The sequence below is a fragment of the Ambystoma mexicanum genome, chromosome 9 (genome assembly GCF_040938575.1).
Source record: "Ambystoma mexicanum isolate Mex_15411 chromosome 9, UKY_AmexF1_1, whole genome shotgun sequence".
Lineage (NCBI taxonomy): Eukaryota > Metazoa > Chordata > Amphibia > Caudata > Ambystomatidae > Ambystoma > Ambystoma mexicanum.
Genome location: NC_090931.1, coordinates 127796093 through 127814365, shown reverse-complemented (window position 1 = coordinate 127814365; position 18273 = coordinate 127796093). Strand labels below are relative to the sequence as shown.

The 18273-nt window shown below is 48.1% G+C and overlaps 1 protein-coding gene and 1 long non-coding RNA gene across 2 annotated transcripts in view; one reads left to right on the top strand and one right to left on the bottom strand.

Annotated features, from left to right (window-relative positions):
- Positions 1 to 18049, bottom strand: part of LOC138487729 (interleukin-18-like) — a 142992-nt gene extending 124943 nt beyond the window's left edge. The window contains exon 1 of the mRNA XM_069614277.1: positions 17900 to 18049. The gene's annotated coding sequence lies outside the window, so the exon portion shown is untranslated. The remainder of the gene's footprint in view (positions 1 to 17899) is intronic.
- LOC138487730 (uncharacterized) overlaps positions 1 to 18273 on the top strand; it is a 187402-nt gene that overhangs the window by 76092 nt on the left and 93037 nt on the right. The gene's annotated exons all lie outside the window — the stretch shown is intronic.

Sequence of the window (18273 nt, the reverse complement as noted above, 5' to 3'; positions counted from 1 at the left end):
TATCACAAGTGATGAGCGTAGACGCCCCACCCGATAAGAGTCATCCAATCCTCACACTCTGTTACCACATACAGATATAGCACCTATGCTTAAGTTACCTTTTCCAACCAATAGAATTGCATGACAAACTTATGAGTTTAATACGTAAATGATGATGAAAATCAGCTATAACTATTGCTGTCTGAATGAAAAAAAGTCAGGAGTTGAAGCGAGACAGGCAATCGCATCATTGTTGATTTCCATTTGTTTCCCCGTTTTTTGTACTCGTCATTAAACGAACTTCCCTTTGGCAAACCATTTGAGTTGTCCTTATTGATTGGTATTGGAGTAAGAGAATCCTGCACCCCACCCTCCTCAAGGTGCAGCTATCTCGTCTTAAAGTACTTGAGGGCGGGCTCTGATCCCATGGGCCTGTCAGAGGTCGCTCCGCCCTCATGTACACCATGATCTCGGATTCCTTCCCATAGACACCAATGCATCCTTCCTGCAGACCCCAGTCACGGCCATCTTTTGAGTGCTTAGTTTGTGCTATCTTTCTGCATACTTGTATGCATATATGTATGGTATTTACACAAACAGCTAGTAAGCAAGGAGGTGCAGTATAAAAAATTAAATAAAAAAAGATTAGATGGGTTAAGAGGGTGGTTCCCTCATATTGTCATCGCTCAGGGGCAACACACTCGCCTTGGAAGCAAGACGACATGGAGTACCACAGGTTCGATCCCCGGGTCCGCGCTTAGAAACCTCTGGGTTTAAGTACGTCATAAATAACCTATCATATCATATTCCTGTAGACCTATGAATCATGTCTCACTACCAGCAGCAGTCAGTGTTGCCAGTTTGTGCTATTTCACCACACAGCTGGGCTTTAACCTGTAGGGCGCGATAGGTATGTGGCACATTTGCAGAGTGTGGCAATTTTGGGCTAATAATACCATTCCAATGATTTCAGGGAAAACATACTCAATGCTGGGAACTCTGTATTCCCTTACTGCGAGAAAGGAACGGAATGGAAGTACAGTGGTGGGCTTGGAAACATGCAGAACGCCCAGATATTACGTTCCGGGAATGAGGAGGGACAGTCTCGGTTGAGAGGGCTCTCAACTTACCAGTGAGGACCTGCAACGCTAAGTAGGGCAGCGCAGTCACTGCCTTATTGTGACCTTAATCACAACAGAGTAGCTTATGCAAGGCCATCAGCTGCAGAACATCTGCTTGAGTTGAGCGGTAGTTCGCACCCTTACCCACCACGTGCTGTAATAACAGCGGAGAGATGTGCATTCATGCACATTCACGTTTATCTCAATGCAAATGGAAACTGCATTTTCCAAGAACTGGGTTTAGGTGGCATATAGAGGTTGACACTTCCAGTTGTAAATGCTACCTTGGCCAGTGGTCGAAGTGTACGAAAAGAAGTAGTGGAACTATGTTCCCTGCTGGCCTGCTCCGCTCCCCACAAACCCCATCACCTCGTCCCCTCCCACACACAATACACCCCCCCAAACACTTGCACCTGCTGTTTAAGGGAACGTTCAGTGCCGTGCACTGAAAGTGCAAGTTTCAACTTCTTCCTAAACTTTTATTTTAAAACAAAACCATTCTGGAACGGTTTCTTTTTCAAATAAAAGTATAGGAGCTGCAAAAGGCAATTAAAAAAAGTACAGGAGCACTGTTCCCGACCGCTCCCGCTCACTTCGACCACTGACCTTGGCAGTATTCTGCATATGCAGAGCACGGACTCTGTCCTGGATTAGTCAGTAGCCCATTCGTACCTCGTCTCTGCTTTAATTTCTGGGCCATGCAGATCTGCATTTAGAGTCAAACTACATGACATGATATAGGAATTTATAAAAAAAGGTGCGTCACTGCCCCAGAATACAACTAAATAAATGGAGTGGCGACTCGCGAGCTATGAGCTACCTCGAGAACTATGTCTGATATTCCTATAAAAGGGGACTAATACTTCTCCCACATACCGGTCAGGGGTGCACAGTAAAAAATACCAGTATTCATAACCTAAATATAATGTGCATTAAATCGGTTTACCGTCTGTCAAGTTGCATCTATTAAATGCGTGTGGCTAATTACTGAACCTGTGGAGGTGGCAAGTAAGTTTGGAACCTATTGGGCAGCACACAAATGGGCTAAAAAGGGATTGGGGTTTCAGTCTCTCTGTAAACTTTGCCCGTTATTCTTCCGCCAAGCCCAGACTCCGACTGATCGTGTCTTCTGCACACTCCAGCCCACCCCCTTTCCTGCAGATGGCTGTTGTGGGGCTTCTTTGTGCCTTGCTGTGAGTAATGGACACGCACGTAGTGTATTATTCGTATACGTCTTTATTCCGGTTGGATTACAGTGGGATGTTTGTTACATCACGACCTATGGAATCTTTTGCCAAGCCCCTGCCACATGAGAAGGTGCCCTCTCCACTGGCGGTTCCGGGTGTCCAATTAGGTGTACCTTGGTTATGGATCCCAGAGTTCTGATTTGGCTGCATTTCCAGTATTCTACGGTGCTGCGCCAATGGAAAGACCGTCTCCTCGATTTGAAACCATAACCTGGGCATTTGTCCAATAGCTATGCCGTTTGTATCCAACCTCACACATTCTGTCAGCCCCTTCGTTTCCCCTCCAGTAAGGTGCTGCATGAGACATTTCCTTTGGTTTGGCATAACAAGGCCGCAGATTTATTTTTACATATACATGACCATTGCAAACAGGTAAAAATTAGTTCCAACAGGTGTGGCGACTGCTCCTCGTCCTGCTTCCCCCTTTTTCCTCCAGGCACAACTCCCCCAAGGCCCTCGAGTCTGAGAAACCGCCTGCCCATGCAGGTCTTTGCGGACTGGGGGAGCGCCGTTTGTTAGGGGGAAGTTGAGCCCCAATTGCTACCGCCAGACACCCCCGCCGTTTAGGCTCCCAGGAGGCGCTGTCTAGAATGGGCGAAGCCCCTTCCGGTTTAGCAATGGCTCATTCGGAGTCTTTGTCTTATATTAGGTTGCCACAACCCGCCTGTCCATCCTGCGACAACGATGTCCAGGCTCCGCCATAGCTGTAGGGTGGGAGGGTGGGAAAAGAAGTCCTCCACTCTTGGCGGGCGCCCGGCTGCTGGAAGAGCTGCAAGTGGTCCTGTGACGGGCGCCCGCCGCCTTTATGCCCCAAGCCCCTGCCCCAAGCCCCGCCCCCTTCCTTTGTTGCCCTTCGCGGGCTTTCCTGGGCTCTTGGCGCCCTTTTCTCTGGCTCCTTTGCCGCCCTCTCCCCTGCCCCTGTGGGGGAGGGGGAAGAGAGCGTAAAGGAGGAGGGCCCCTGCCCCGGTTATCGGGGTGCCTCCTCCATTCGCCGTGCTCTCCCCTCGTCACCTTCATACGCCCTCCATCTCCTTTGAGTTTAGGTCTGTGGGCGAATATTGCACTATTTAGCAGTTTGCATCAATTGCCTTCCAGCCCAGCCCACAGTATCCGCTTCAGATCATCGATTGTGGTCAAACCGTTCAGGGGGCCTCTACTGTACGGATCATCCATCACGTAAAATCCTGTTGTGGACTTGCCGTTGCATGTGATCGTAGCCTCGAATTAGACCCCCCCCCCCCCCATAAGGTCGTACATCGGAATCCTGGTGCTTCGCGGTGTGCAGGTTAGAGTGTTGCAAGTAAGCATATCTAGGATGTTTAAGGTTGACCCGCTGCTGATAAGGATTAGAAATTGCCTGTCAGAAAATGCTTTCATGCTAATACATTACCGAGCATGCGCAGTAAGCAGGGAAAGTGTTTTCTGACGATAAGCATTTTCCGACGTTACACCGCCACCTCTCGATGTGCTTGCAGGCAGTACGGAGAATGGGCTGGAACAAGACAGAACAGCGCACCACCAAAAACGTCTTGCCAGAGCTCCGCTCTGTCCCCCAGACCCAGGGGCCTTATGTAAGATATCCGTCATATACATTCACGTTCTTGTACGTGTAGATGGCGCACGACTTGACATTCGGTGCTCCAATTTAGAATGTCATTGCGCGAGCAGTAACAAACATTCATTCTTCCGTTGGGGTTCCCTCAGCACGGATGATGTTGGGGTCTTTTCTGTAATTAAACTTCTAACATTATACCAGCTTTACTTGGATGTGGCAGCTGATTTATTGCCATAGCTCTCAACCTTTTCTGTCGCAAAAGCGGGTGAAAGCACACGATTTTGTTTTTGGCGGGTGAGAGGCCATTGGAATGAATGGGCGTGCAGGAGGCTTGGCGGGTGAGTCAGCTCTTTACAAGGCGGTGACACCCACCAAAAAGCATGCGAGTTCAGAGCCATGTATTTCACATGGTTACTACATTTAATTGGCGACGAGGATGGGAAAAAGGATCAAAGACCTCAACGTTACTGAGGTCATTAGGAAGAACAGCGCATGCGCTTCACCAAGGGACAAACGTGTTAATTAATGGGCACATGGCACACATTGCGGCAAGTGCGTGTGTAGGTGGGTGCGAGGACAGACTTCATGACACGGCGATACCCTGAGGGATACCAGGTCAGGGCCTGACTTTGGGCTCTGGGAATTTCGCCACAATGGGCGGCCGTTCTGGATGCATACGAGTGGGACCCTGTCAATTGATCCGACGAGCTGAATTTCATGGTTGATATGGTTGTACGCTGGGGGAAATACAGCGTTCACATTGTTTATATGCTGAGGGTTATCGCTCGGGGCCTAGTTCGGTGCTCAGGGAACACCGCCACAATGGCCTAATGTCCTGTGATCTAACAAAGTGACTTCACTCTGCCGGGGTCCAATTCGGGGCTCGAGGTATATCCCAGGAGGGACGTCGAGAGTCATTAACCCTGGGCGCTCGATCACTTACTTGAACGGAGAGTGTGTTTCCAGTGTCCACGAGTGGCGGCAAAGCACATCCGAGAGAACATTTCCAAAGAAGGATCTCTTTCGGAAACTGACTTTGCAGTTTTTGCATACGTACATTTCCACCAGGGAGGAGTACAACGCCACCTTATGGGCTGAACTTGTAATGGACGATATATAATCTTTCAATGGAGTCCGTTTAAAATTAAACGCAGTGGGAGATTTTCCTGCGCAGTCTGCAAAACAATTATTTTTCTTCCTCTTCCTGAATTTACGTGCAGTGGGAGTGTCGTTCCTGCACTGTCTCAGGAATACTCACCATATTTGTTGATTTTCTTTGTCTCACTTGACATATTTTGTTGCTTTTTGTGTCTGGTTACATTGAACAACAATACATACCCAACAAGGGTGGCGAAAAGGACATTGTCCACAGTTCGGATTTGAAAAACATGGTCTAAACGCAAAAGAGTGCCCCGCTATGAAAGGGATATGCATTATGGGTCATTTTGTAAAGTCAATCCAAAATTTGACAATTGGGGAGATTAGTGTGAAGGGTGTAGAGGATGACAATCAAGATTGGTGTAACAAAGTGGTTCATATTGTGGGGGAGGGGGGGCAATGATGACGAAGGGGATTATGTAGCTCCTGGCAGGACAGATCAGAGCTCTAGCAGATTCAGGGTCCCCATATATAATCATTTCAGAAGCAAGATGCAAAGAGATTTGGGAAGGAAATAACACACTTTACACAACACAGATATAAAGCCCAAGGCATATGGGGGAGAAGATAGATTTGAAAGGTTTTGGGTGGTGTGATATTGCAAATGGGGTCAAACACATTCATTGTAATGTGTATGTGGCTACCAGTTAGGGTGGAAACACCAAGGATGTTGGGGTTAGAATTGCACCCTACTAAGGAGTCACAAGTATGCACAGTAGGAAAGAAAGCTTCCAGGAAGTTCAGTGATATGGGAAAGGGTCAGTAAGGTTTTTCTTAATGGCATTGGAAGAGAGGTTACGTACATAAAATTCAGTTATTGGAAAATGCACTTTCCAGTGTCCAGAAGGCGAGTTACCTGCCACTGAGTGTGAGGGAAAAGGGGAGACTGGAATTGGCAAATGGCACCTGCAAAGAGAAGAATATTCACGTATTGGGGCAAAACACCCCTTCCTTTGGAGGAGGCATTCCAGGTGGTAGTAACACACTGATGAATCTACCAAGACAACATACTATGTAACCGAAGAAGCAAAGGACACCCTCCTGAGCTGTCTGACGGCTGAAATCTTCGTACTAGTACACTTCACGTTCCAGGTATATCTGATGGACGTGGAAAAGCTGTGCATGGAATATGAGCATCAGGTCCATGGAATAGGCTGCCTGAAGGGTCAATAGGTGAGACTGCATGTAGACTACACAGTGCAACCTGTCGTGCTAAGACATCAACGTATTCCATTCCACCTGCTGAAAAAGGTAGAGGAAGAGATACCATGCATGGAACGGGGCAACATAACAAACGCATTATTCGGTATACCAGAGAGGACCAGGGTTCACACTACGCATTCACCATTCAGAGCACCCAGAGCCCAACATTTCAGGCACGCAACTATATCTTCGAGTTGCACCAGGATCAAGCAGCACAGGTAAAGATGGGCAAAATAATAAAAAATGTGATTATACTGTTGTGTCTCTTTATTCCAAGTGGAGTATTTGTATTTATATTTTGGAGAATTTTGCTTGTTGTTAGCGCTACCATTGTATCCTCTAGTAACATTACCTCAACCCCAGCAGATGGAACGACAAAGTCAGGTGGACAGGAGAGCACTGACAGCAGGTAAGGAGAGGTAAGTGGAGTGTTGACAGAGACATGAAAGGGGTAGATCGCTTTCTCACTGCTAGAGTGTCTAATAACATGTAGTATAAGCACATGACAAAAGTAGGTAAGGAAAGCAGTGGGGAGAGCCATTGTGTCTGCTCATTAATCCGCTATGCCATGAGTGCCTCCAGAATGTTTATAGTAACTGCAATACCAGGTAAAAGGTAACAAAAACTGAAGGAAGATTTCAAGGGAAAACAGCAACATTGAGATGGATGTCTCGAGCAACGTTCCCGTATGAAGATGGTTACATAAAGACTCGACATTTTGAACAATTACTGGCAGTTAGACGAAAAATACAGTATATAACTGATGGTCCTCAGAAAGGAGACAAAGACTATAACGTTGAAAGAATTGCCTTGCCCATGGAAGAGAGTCAAAGAGATGGTGGGAGAACCTGGTTGCTGGGAGAGACCACAGATGTTTGTGCATGGCCAAGTGTACACAGAAGATGGATGGAAGGAAGGATGGCGTGGTAGAGAGCAAAGCACACACTCGCAAAATTAGAGTGAACAAGGAACAAGAAGAGACTGACAAGTGCCTGAAGGAAGGAGTGGGACGCGAGTGCAAAATTGCTCACTTCACTGGAAAACTAAGCTGGACCAATGCCTATAATACCCTTGAAAATGCCAGCACTCTTGTTACCAAAATGACGGTGAGGCGGAAGTTGCTGAGAATACAGGATGCCGAAGCATAGACAAGCACACAGCGATGAAGACTGGCACTGCAGTGCTGATGGATCACTACGGGGCATGCAGATCCAAGGCATACGAGAAGCTGCCACCCAACTGGGGAGGAGTTTGCTCATTGGTGCACATCAATATATCCTCATTAGTTATGCTATGAAAGGATGGAAGCTCGACGACTTCCCGAATATCGACACTGACAAAAGGAAGAAGAAGGGGAAAGGCCGGTACAAAAAAGTGGAGTGAAGAGAAGAAACTATTTCTCACTGAAATCAGAAGCAGCTTTGGATGAAGTGCCAATGTTGTTTAGCAGAACGCAAATGTTCTTCACATCAGCTGTTCCCGCTGTACAGACGTATATGAATGCGAAATGGCTGCAGGTTACCCAGTGGGAGCTGATGACGATTAATTCCACAGTGAATGGGTTCAATGCAATAAAGGAAGAGCTCCAATCAGTAAGGTTGATGGCGCTCCAGAATAGATATATTCTGGATTTACTCACAGCAATGGAAGGAGGTATTTGCACAAAAATTGGGAGTTCCTGTTGCACATTCAGACTTGCCAACGACGAAGATAACGGCACACTGACAGAGCCAGAGACCCAGCTATCCCAGATGCATGCAGAGATGTAGGAAGAAGCCAAAGGGACTGGTAAGGATCAGAGCTGGATATCATACATATGGTCATGGATGCCATCATGCCCGCCAGATGGACTTAAAGTAATATTGGGAGCACTAATATTGGTTGGAGTGACACTATGCGTCGTGAAGATTTGAAACACCCAGTGCCGAAAGATGGCAGAGGAGACTATTGGCATGAAGGTCCTGCTGGATGGGACCATAGGAGGAGCAAAGGATAAAGATAGTGGAGTAGCGAGACAAGCTGAGAGAATGAATAGTAAACTGTCCACTATTCTCACTTCATGCAATGAAGCTAGATAATCCATTTGATGCAAAGTACTACTAAGGGAAATGGGTATGGTGCAACACGGAAGGAGTGTGCAGTTGTATGGAGTGGACTTTTGATGATCATGTAAATCATTATGGACATGGAGAAATTACAAAATCCTGGCAACCAAGAGCTACAGGCTTAACATATAAGGATTTGGTCCGACAGGTCGACCTGAGGGGGGACTGAAGAGGGGGGTCCCAAAGATGCCCCTCCTCACCCCCAGATTCATGCCAAGACGAAGAGCCAGGAATGCTCGCAGCCACCCATCTTATGTCGGACGAATCCAGAGTGCACCAATGATTGACAAGTACACTGAAAGGTATCCTCTCAGCCAGCCATACAAATCGAATACAATGCAAATCTTTACATGTGTGGGAGAAGACCCAGAGATCGTGGACAGAGACACACATGCACAGCCTCCACTAAGCACCAAGAAGCCATGGTGCTGATGCCATTAGTGACATCACAACATAGCAGCTTTAGAAATGAAACACACTTGCAGTCCTGCACTGCATCACACAAACACACACTTGTATACATGTATAGCATAAGAGCACAGTTCTATAGCTAGGACAGATACATATACATGCTGTCAATGCTTTTATTATTTTCACATTAGCCAAATGCAGTAACACAAGAGATTCTGAGCAAGCTTGCAGATGCTTATAACAATAGTTGCATGGACATACAGGAGTATATATGGAGCCTGATCGGACCACATACAACTAACCTATAGGGAACATAGCATAACATGGACAATGTAGAAACTATATTTTAAGGTTTAGAAAAATTACAGCAGGCCTCAAGCCACTGAGCATGATACGAGCAGAGCTGATTCAGGCTGCACAGAGAGAAAAACGTGCAAGACAGGCTCACAGCCATAGTCAGAGATACAAGGGCACATTCCAATCTCCAGATGACATGGGGACCAGCTGTAGAGAAACAAAATAAATCCTTATAAATGTGAGTTGCAGAGCTCAATTTTGCAGAGCTCAATTTTGTGGTCTCTAATCACGTTGTACAGCGAAATGAGACAATGGACACTAATCCGTGGTGGGAAAGAGGAGCCGATCCCAGCAAGCCAGACAGACTGCAATAAGTGTTGCAATGTGGGGAGAATATTCTCATAGGCAAAGGTGGTATGCAGGTACACACAAGTTACAATACACACACACATTCACATCACCTTGAAGAGGTGCACAGCGAGCTGAGAACTCGATCGAATCCCAGGCCTGGGGAGATTAGCTCTAAGCAATCACAGTTTAGAAACCCAGGGGTGCATGGCAAGGGGCATGAACCAATGGTAAACCCACTACTCTGCAACAATGTAATAGATCGTTTCTTGGGGATGAGACAGGCACCTGACATGCAAGGACCAGTAGAATAACACCTATAGGGTCTCCTATAGGTAGTAATGGTCTCAGTACCCAATCCCCCATGCAGATAGGTTTTTTGGAGACGGGCCCAAGTGATGATGCCAGAGTCACACAAAACCATGCTGCACGCCATGGTTGAGATGTACCAGAGAATTCCTGTTTTCTTGTATTGACGCCTGCGACGCATAAGAAACAAACATTGATCCCCATTGGTTTTGCAATAAACCACAGTGCACTTGCCGTTGGCCGAGTCCTCCGTTTGTTCTGGGGAGGGTGTTGGGCCTTCAAAGTCGGCAGACACCCAACAATACTCTGGCATACCGCTGAGTCCCACCCATCAAGGACACCCGTGAAAGCACCACCAATCGAGGCGCTATGACACCATGGCAGGCAGTAAGCATGGATTTCAGCACCATACAAGACAGATAAGCACTTTAATTATCACACTTCCCAGAAGTGCAATTCATAAAAGGTGCACTGTGCTGGAATTCGTCCTCCCAGTGTTACTGGAGATGTTTGCAAGATATGACCTGCCAGAGACATTAAGTTTGGACAATAGAGCAACGTTTCAAGGCCATCAGTTTTCAAAATTCATGGATGCACAAGAAATCAGAGACATCAGAATCAAGCCGTATTGGCCCAAGGCAAATGGATGCGTAGAATGCTTCATGATGACTCTCAATAAAAGTGTTTTGGATTGTACTAGCGGAGGGCACGATGCTGCAGGAATAATTGGCGACTTCCGTCATACAGGACGACCCCTCACTCGACCATTGGGGCATCACCGCCTGAGGCGCTCATCGGGTGGAAAGTCCGATCAGCGATGCCGGAGCACAGCTCCAGGGAGTGCTGGAAATGGAAAACATGTATTGGGGGGGGAACTGTCACCTCTTTGGAGGGGTGGGGTCTGGCCCCTGGCCAAGTTGCACAACACAGTATCCCTTCATAGAACCCAAGCCTAGCAATTTGCATTAAAGCAAAGAGCATTATGGGAACATCGTTATGTCCACAATTTTAAATGTTAAACATGTCTTATAGTGATTCAGTAAGAAGCCCTTTTAAGTGAATAACCGACTTTGGTCACAATAGTCACCCGAATAAATAGACGTCTATAAATTGCAGCACATGTATACTAGTTTGGACAGCTGCAGCATTGTATGTGATCATTTGGTAGTTTCTGCCTGGAGAGCTGACTCTTCTGAAAGCTCAGTTGAAAAACGGATTACTTGTGCTTGCAATGTAACAAGCAGACTCCTTTCAGAAGATTAGGCTTCACTCTGTGCCAAGACTTGGTCTGCTCTAGGACCTGGTAAGTCATGTGCTGACCCCTGACGGGGTGGGAGACGGGGCAGCTATCCGGCAAGATAATTTTTTTGCTGGAGCACTGCTCCGTCTTGTTTCGGCTCATTCCCTGCACTGGCTCCAGGAGCGGGGTGCTCCTGGAGTGGAACTGCATATGGAAAAGGTGAACAAGGCGCAAAAGACAAAACAAGAACAAGGAAACAGTGCCAAGAAGGCTGGAGGCCTCGGACATTCAGTGGGTGACGCAGCGCTTGTGAAGAATCGGTAACTGAAGCACAAGTTAAGCCTCCCACACGAGTTATCCCAGTGGACCTCGACAGAAAGGAAAGGCCCTATGGTGACGGCTCAAAGGAACGCAGGAACTGTCACAAGGAAATGTAGCTGGTTCCGGAAAATTCTGCCACCAAGAAGGAAGCTCATCTAGCAAGGAAAGTGGATGCTAACACCAAAGTGACAGAGAAGAGGACGCCCCACACGAGATCACGTGGTCATGGTCTAGAGAATCAAGAGGCGGATGAGGATCACATGATCCTAGCAGGTGCATGACGATACCCAGCAAGAATGTAGAGAAGGTGGTCACCTCGACTACAAGATTACGCGGTTGATTGAACATGGAGGGGCACCATCCAGAACTGGCAGACTTATCTCTTCGCTATCTCATTGTGATATTGGTTATGAAGGGATGTGGTGACCGTTACACGTGACCAGCGTGCCGAGTCTTGGGGGGGGTGGACATGAATAAGTAGGGGCGAGCGACGTTGCTACGATTAATGCAAATCCTTTTGATCGTTACCCCCCACCCTCACAGAGCCGACCCTGTGAAACCATCTCTACTGTGACAAGAACACAGACCAAGAAGCATTTCAAACTGCGACTAAACTCTCAACCAGAGAAATTGGAGTAATGAGCATCAGCCTCCGTATCCAACATCCCCCACTGACAGATCAAAACTGTCACCAAGATAAAGTTCTCCATGACCCGCATCAGCTTCCCAGCCACTACATTCTGTGCGCGTGTCATTATTACTGTAAGGTCCGCGTCCAGCACGGCCTCCCAACATGCAGTAGTCCTGTGATCCGACCGTTCTTTCTTGACGGATGCAGACCCGTAGCAGATAAGGCCAGAGAAACAACACATATTAATGAACAATCTTTACACTGAGGTAAACGATCACAAATCTAGAATTCTGCAGTAGGCTGTAGAGATGTCTCTTATTAGTCACACCGGACACACAGACCAGCTGTGGAGACTTAAGTTATTTCCAGGCAAGGCTTTATTTTACATATGTACAATCTGTACATTGCTCCAGTTACTCTTGTTATAGTTACAGCACGTGTGGACATGGGAAGGTATAAACATCACTCACAAAGGAGCAGACCCACCGGCCATCCATTCAACCCAGCTCAGGCCCCCAACTGACACTCTCAGAACATTCACACACAGGTCCACCCAACATTCTCCTGAGCTGCATTCACGCACCAACATTCTACAGCAAGCATCCAGGCCAGTGGCAAGACAATACAACATCTCCCTTTCATACCAGACTCATCACACTCAACATCTCCCTTCCATACAGACTCACCACAACATCTCCCCATCACCAAAACATCTAACCAAACAATCACCTTCCATTTGGACCTGCCACATCCAAACACAGAGCCTGCCACACTCTGGCACCAACCATACACAGCCAAGGAAACCAATCATACATTCAGGTGGGGAAAAAACAGGGGGGGGGGGATCACGCATTTGCCCCACCACGGACCCGGTGTCACCACAAACATGACACCCTGGGGAAGCATAGTCCAAGTAACTAACACACAACAAGAGGTGCTGCCATGACAGGTCAACAATTGCAGAGGGCTACCTAGATCACTCCTCTTACACCCTCACATCACATCCAAATACAAATCGCTCCCACTTGACTCCCTCATACATCCCACAGAATCACCAACAAGCAGAAAGAAAAAAACAAAACCACCACAACCAACAATCGAACTGCAACCAGAAAGGGGAACATACGCACACGTCACTTATCACCACTATCATCCAAACCAGACACTACCAGAATCACACACACAAACGACATGTAACAAATGATGTGCTCCTGGTAGCACTAATGCATTGAACAACTTAACTTTGACCTGTAGGGAAACAATAGTTAACATTCTAATAACTTAAACCTATTAACTAGAGTGCACTCTATATACATTGTAATTACAACCGCTGGCCAGTTCAACCCCAATTGGTTGATATAACTTTACTTGTAAAGTTCCACTAAATATTCCACTATACTCACACCATAGCACCCTTAATGATGGTTGACCATTAACTTTGACAAATACTATCCCAATAAATATTATAACTCTCAGGCGCAACCCTTACCCGGTTGGCCACCACTGTACCTCAAACTTGAGTCTACATATCACATATGTACCTCATAAGTGAGTGTGAATTCCATCACATATACTGGCAAATACAGATCCACCCAACATTCTCCTGAGCTGCATTCATGCACCAACATTCTACAGCAAGCATCCAGGCCAGTGGCAAGACAATACAACATAGGCAAACAAAGGCTGCCTGAGTTTAGGCACTGCTTTTGAGTTGGGGATGCAGGCCTCTTTTGTTAAGAGCCACGCCCCCCAAGTGACGTCCCTTCATGGTAGTGCTAATCCTGAAGGGCCTTAACTCAGCTTGGCCTTTAACTATGAAGGGCGTAGATCTAGACTCCGGGCCCGGTGGGGGACGCCACAAAATGCAGTTACCACCAAGGCTGCATAACAGAGTAGCCACCAGCAGGACTGTCCTACAATCTCCCTAATGAAATGTGGCATGTTGGCGTATATGCATGCAAGGGGGCTGAATACAAAGTTTGACACATCAGCAAAGCACTATGCAGATGGCCAGATCAGTCCAACAAGGACACCAGTGTTTATATAAATCAAACATGAAGGTCGCGCTACATATTTTTGGTCCCATATTCCGCAAAAATATCACGATATTTTTGCGGCGATATTAAGGCATAGAACCTGCGGGGGACACCCTTGCAACCCCTGTATTATTATAAAAGGAGCGGGGGTGCACCGCCGCTCCGAAAAAACCCTAATATTATCCCCACTCAAAATATCGCCTATGGCCATTCGTAACGACCATATTATACGTCGATATTTTTGGTAGGGATAATATTACCTGGTACTATATTTTTTTTGGCAATATGAACTAAGGTGTCTGTGGGGACTCGTCCCACGCGCTTTTGTAGCTACAAGATCTCGCGCATGAAGTGAGAGAAGCGGCATACGCGGAACGGACTGCCAGGGCACCAGGTCGTGCCCCAGCGCTCTTCCTGAGGTGGGGCACTACACCCTCACTCAGCAGACTGACACCCTGATGCTGAACATTACATCTTCACAGGCCTTAATTCCATGGCCATATAATGAGGCCTTGTGGGAGCTCTTGTGAATAGGTTAAGACTTGCAGATAGAAAGTGTCACGTCAGTGCAGTGAAGCCAACTCCACTGCTTCACTAAGGACTCTGCGAGTATGCCAAGTGCTCTTCAAGTTACGAGGTGCTGATAATACACACCTTACAATCATTACAGCGTCCCGTGTTGATTGGGCCACAGTGTCCGTCAAGGCCTTGAAAGATAAATAAACCAAGGACATTTTTTTTTAAACTGCAACCCATGTAACTAAAAGATTGACCCGGCATGAAGGGGAGAAACATCTCTAATACTGTGTGATGAAGATAATAAAATCAATAGTTAAAAAAAAACTAAAATAAAATAATGAAAATGAAATCAAATTAGACTAATACAGGGTCCAATTCAGGTACGATTGCTCAAGGAGTTAATGTGCTTGTTGCAGACAACAGGGTTACTCCATGCCCCCCCCCAAAAAATCTAGGGTGAAGCGTGCAGCATGTAAACTAAATGAAAATGTCTGCTCTAAGAACGACAACTGTTAACAAAAAGGGTTTCCTTCTAGCAGCTCTCTGTAGTGTCCAGTGAGGTGTTAATACATCAACTGATTACTTACTGGTAATCTTTATTACTCCTCGTCCTACTCTTCCTCGTCTCAGTACTGACAATTGAATGCGTCCCACCCTCTCAGGGACTCTTGACTTTCTTCCTTTGGCTCCTCGCCTCCCAGGAGGTATAATCTCCCCCTTGCCTACAACTCCTCCGTAGTACCCAAAGCAGAGGAATGGGCAGCTTCCCCTCAAGGGTGGAGAGGAGGGATGTCAGTATTGGGACGAGGAAGAGTAAGACAAGGAGTAATGAAGATTACCAGTAAGTAATCCAATCATTAACTCCACGTCTCTCTACCTCATCCCAGTACAGGCTGCGATACCAAAGTAAGAACGCAGGAAAGTAGCCCATGTCCAAATAAAAATCCACCGACACCAAGGGTAATGCAACACCAACATAACACCCGTTTGAGCAGCAGGAAGGTTGCACAGAGAAACAGAACTGTGCCCAAAAGTCAAAAAGACAGCTCCAGGCACCCCCACACCAAAGAAAGAGCGGGGTTCATCAAAGTCAAGCTGATAGTGTTCGGGGTAGCCCAGTAGATATCCCCAGAGGACCCCTTGAGCATTAGCCCCGCAGGCGGCCATCCCACTCGTGGACCGACCCTGGATCTGACCCTTGGGACAGAGGGGCCGGAGGACTCATAAGTCTGCAGAATCAGAGACTTGATCCACTGGTTAATCGTGGGAATGGATGCCCTCTGGCCACAGCTCCCACCGCACCAAAGGTGACCAAGAGATGATCGGTCTTCCAAAAAGACTGAGTGTAGTCTGGATACTGCAAGACCACACCAACATCCAAACAATGCCACACCGTCTCGTCAGGAGAGGAAGGAGCACCACCTCCTGCGAATGATGGCACTTCAAGAGGACCTTAGCAACAAAGGAAGGGTCACATCCCAGAATCAGAGCCTCCTTCTGGACCACCGGAAAGGGGGGGCCTGCGCATAAGGGCCCCAATCTGACCCAAGCATCTGGCCGAAGTTATAGCAACCGAAAATGTCATCCTAAGGGTCAACTACTTCAGCTCAATACTCAGAAGGGGCTCAAAGGAGGAATCTGCAGCATGGACAGGGCAAATGGGAGGTCCCAGGGAGGATCCCCCGCAGGAACCAAAAAGCGAGGCCCAGCCACTCCCTTCAAAGGCCTCCAGACCAGTGCCCTCCCACCCAACAACCACTGCAGGGGACCAGGAGACCTGAAAAGCCTGAATAGCCGACCACTGAGAGCAGAGAGTAGAAACAACCAAACCTGTCACTGCCCCTTCATGTAGAAACTGCAAAATGTCCGGAAGGCCACACTCCAGGGCCTGGACACCCCTTTGCGCACACCATGCCATAAAATTAGCCCAATGGTGGCCATACATCTTCGGTGTAGATGACAGACGAGTACGCTGAACTGCCCCCACCACTGCTGCCCAAAGACCTAATTCCTGAATGCCCCAACTTTCGGTTTCCAAACCCTCTAAAGAAAGAGAGGAAGAGCGCCCCACCAGAGCGGCGACAGCCACCAGGGCAACATCCCAGGGGGAACCACCTGCAGCTTCAGAAGGCTCAGGGACCACCCCCTCCTGGGCCAGTAAGGAACCACCACGATAACCGGATCCTCCTGACAACCCGAGAAATTAAGGGGGATCAGCAAAAAGGCATAAAATACAACTGGAGGCCAGGCCAAGGTGAGAGCATCCACTCCCCAGTCCCTGGGAGGCAGAGCCCGGGAACAGAACTGGGGAGCCGAGAGGTCCACCCAGAGTCGACCAAACCTCCTGCAAATCTCCCGAAAGACTTCGGGACAAAGCAACATTTTTCCTGACACCGGGAACACCTTGCTGAGTTTGGTGGCTGTCATATTGCCCACCCCCTGAATATGGACTGCCTGCAGAGAGACCAGGTGCGACTCAGCCCACGAGCCGCTGGACAATGGCAGAGTCTCCAGAGACCGGGATCCCATCCCCCCTGATGATTCACATAGGGCAGGGCCATGGTATCGTCTGTCCAAACCAGCACAGTCCTCCCCTGGATCGACTTCCCTGAAGAACATCAGAGTCCTCTGGATGACGGCCAGCTCTTTCCAATTGGAAGAATGCTGCTTGTCCCCCACATTCCACTGCACCCGATTAGACAGGCCCTGGAGAGTGGCACCCCAACCCAGGTTGCTGGCATCGGTAGTAACTATGGTCAGCGACTCTGGGGACAAGTCCACACTCTTCTGGAGATGAGACCAGAAGGACCACCAGTGAAGAGCCCCCTGTAGGGCCAACGTGATTGGGAGGAAAGTGCTGTAAGTCTGAGACTCTGGGCCCCAACGGGACTGCATGTGATGAACCAATGGTCTCAAATGCAGCTGTGCCCGAGGGACCACAAAGACCCAGGAAGCCATACGGCCCTGGAGACACAACTCCCCCCTAGCTTTAGCCCAGTCCTTGCACAAAACACCACACAACAGGTTCCTAAGCCGGACCACCCTGCCCAGAAGGAGCCGAACCGTTCCTTCCCGAGTGCAGAACTGGGCACCAATAAACTGGGATCTACGGGATTACTGTGCCGTTTTTACTGCGCCTCCTGAAAATGTCGATTTTATTTTTAACCCCCTTTTCACTGTATATATACCCCCACCCCGGCCCCGTTACTACACCCATTAATTATTTACTATACTGACACCTGCACATATATATGCAGTGAAAAGGGGGGCGAAAAGAAATGTCCAAAGTCGACATTTTCGATAGGCGCAGCAAAAACGGCGCAGTCATGAAATGTTCTCCGTTCCGGTTCGCCCTGGCCCAACACAGCCGCAGAGGAGGACACAGAAGCCCCCCTGCCACCCCAATGCCAGAGTCTCACCTGACACCCGGGGCAGGGCACGGAACCCCGACCCAGGGAAGCGGATCCGCGGTACCCCACAGGGGACCCGCCAGGCATCCTCCAAACCCTCAAGCCGTGCAGGAGAGTCGCCTGACGCGGGCCACCAGCTGGTGCTGCTCTTCTGCCCCCACGCCGAGAAGACGTTCCGGCAGGAACAAAATATATGGGGAGTTGTAGGTATGGGGGAGGTTATACCTCCTGGGAGGGGAGGAGCCAATGGAAAAAATCTTGTAAAAGAGGTCCTGAGAGGGCGGGACAAACTCAATGGTAAGAATTGGGGCGAGGAAGAGGGACTTGAAGTTAATACCCTTTCTATCTCGTATGCACAGTTGTAGAAAGATGCTCTTTCACTG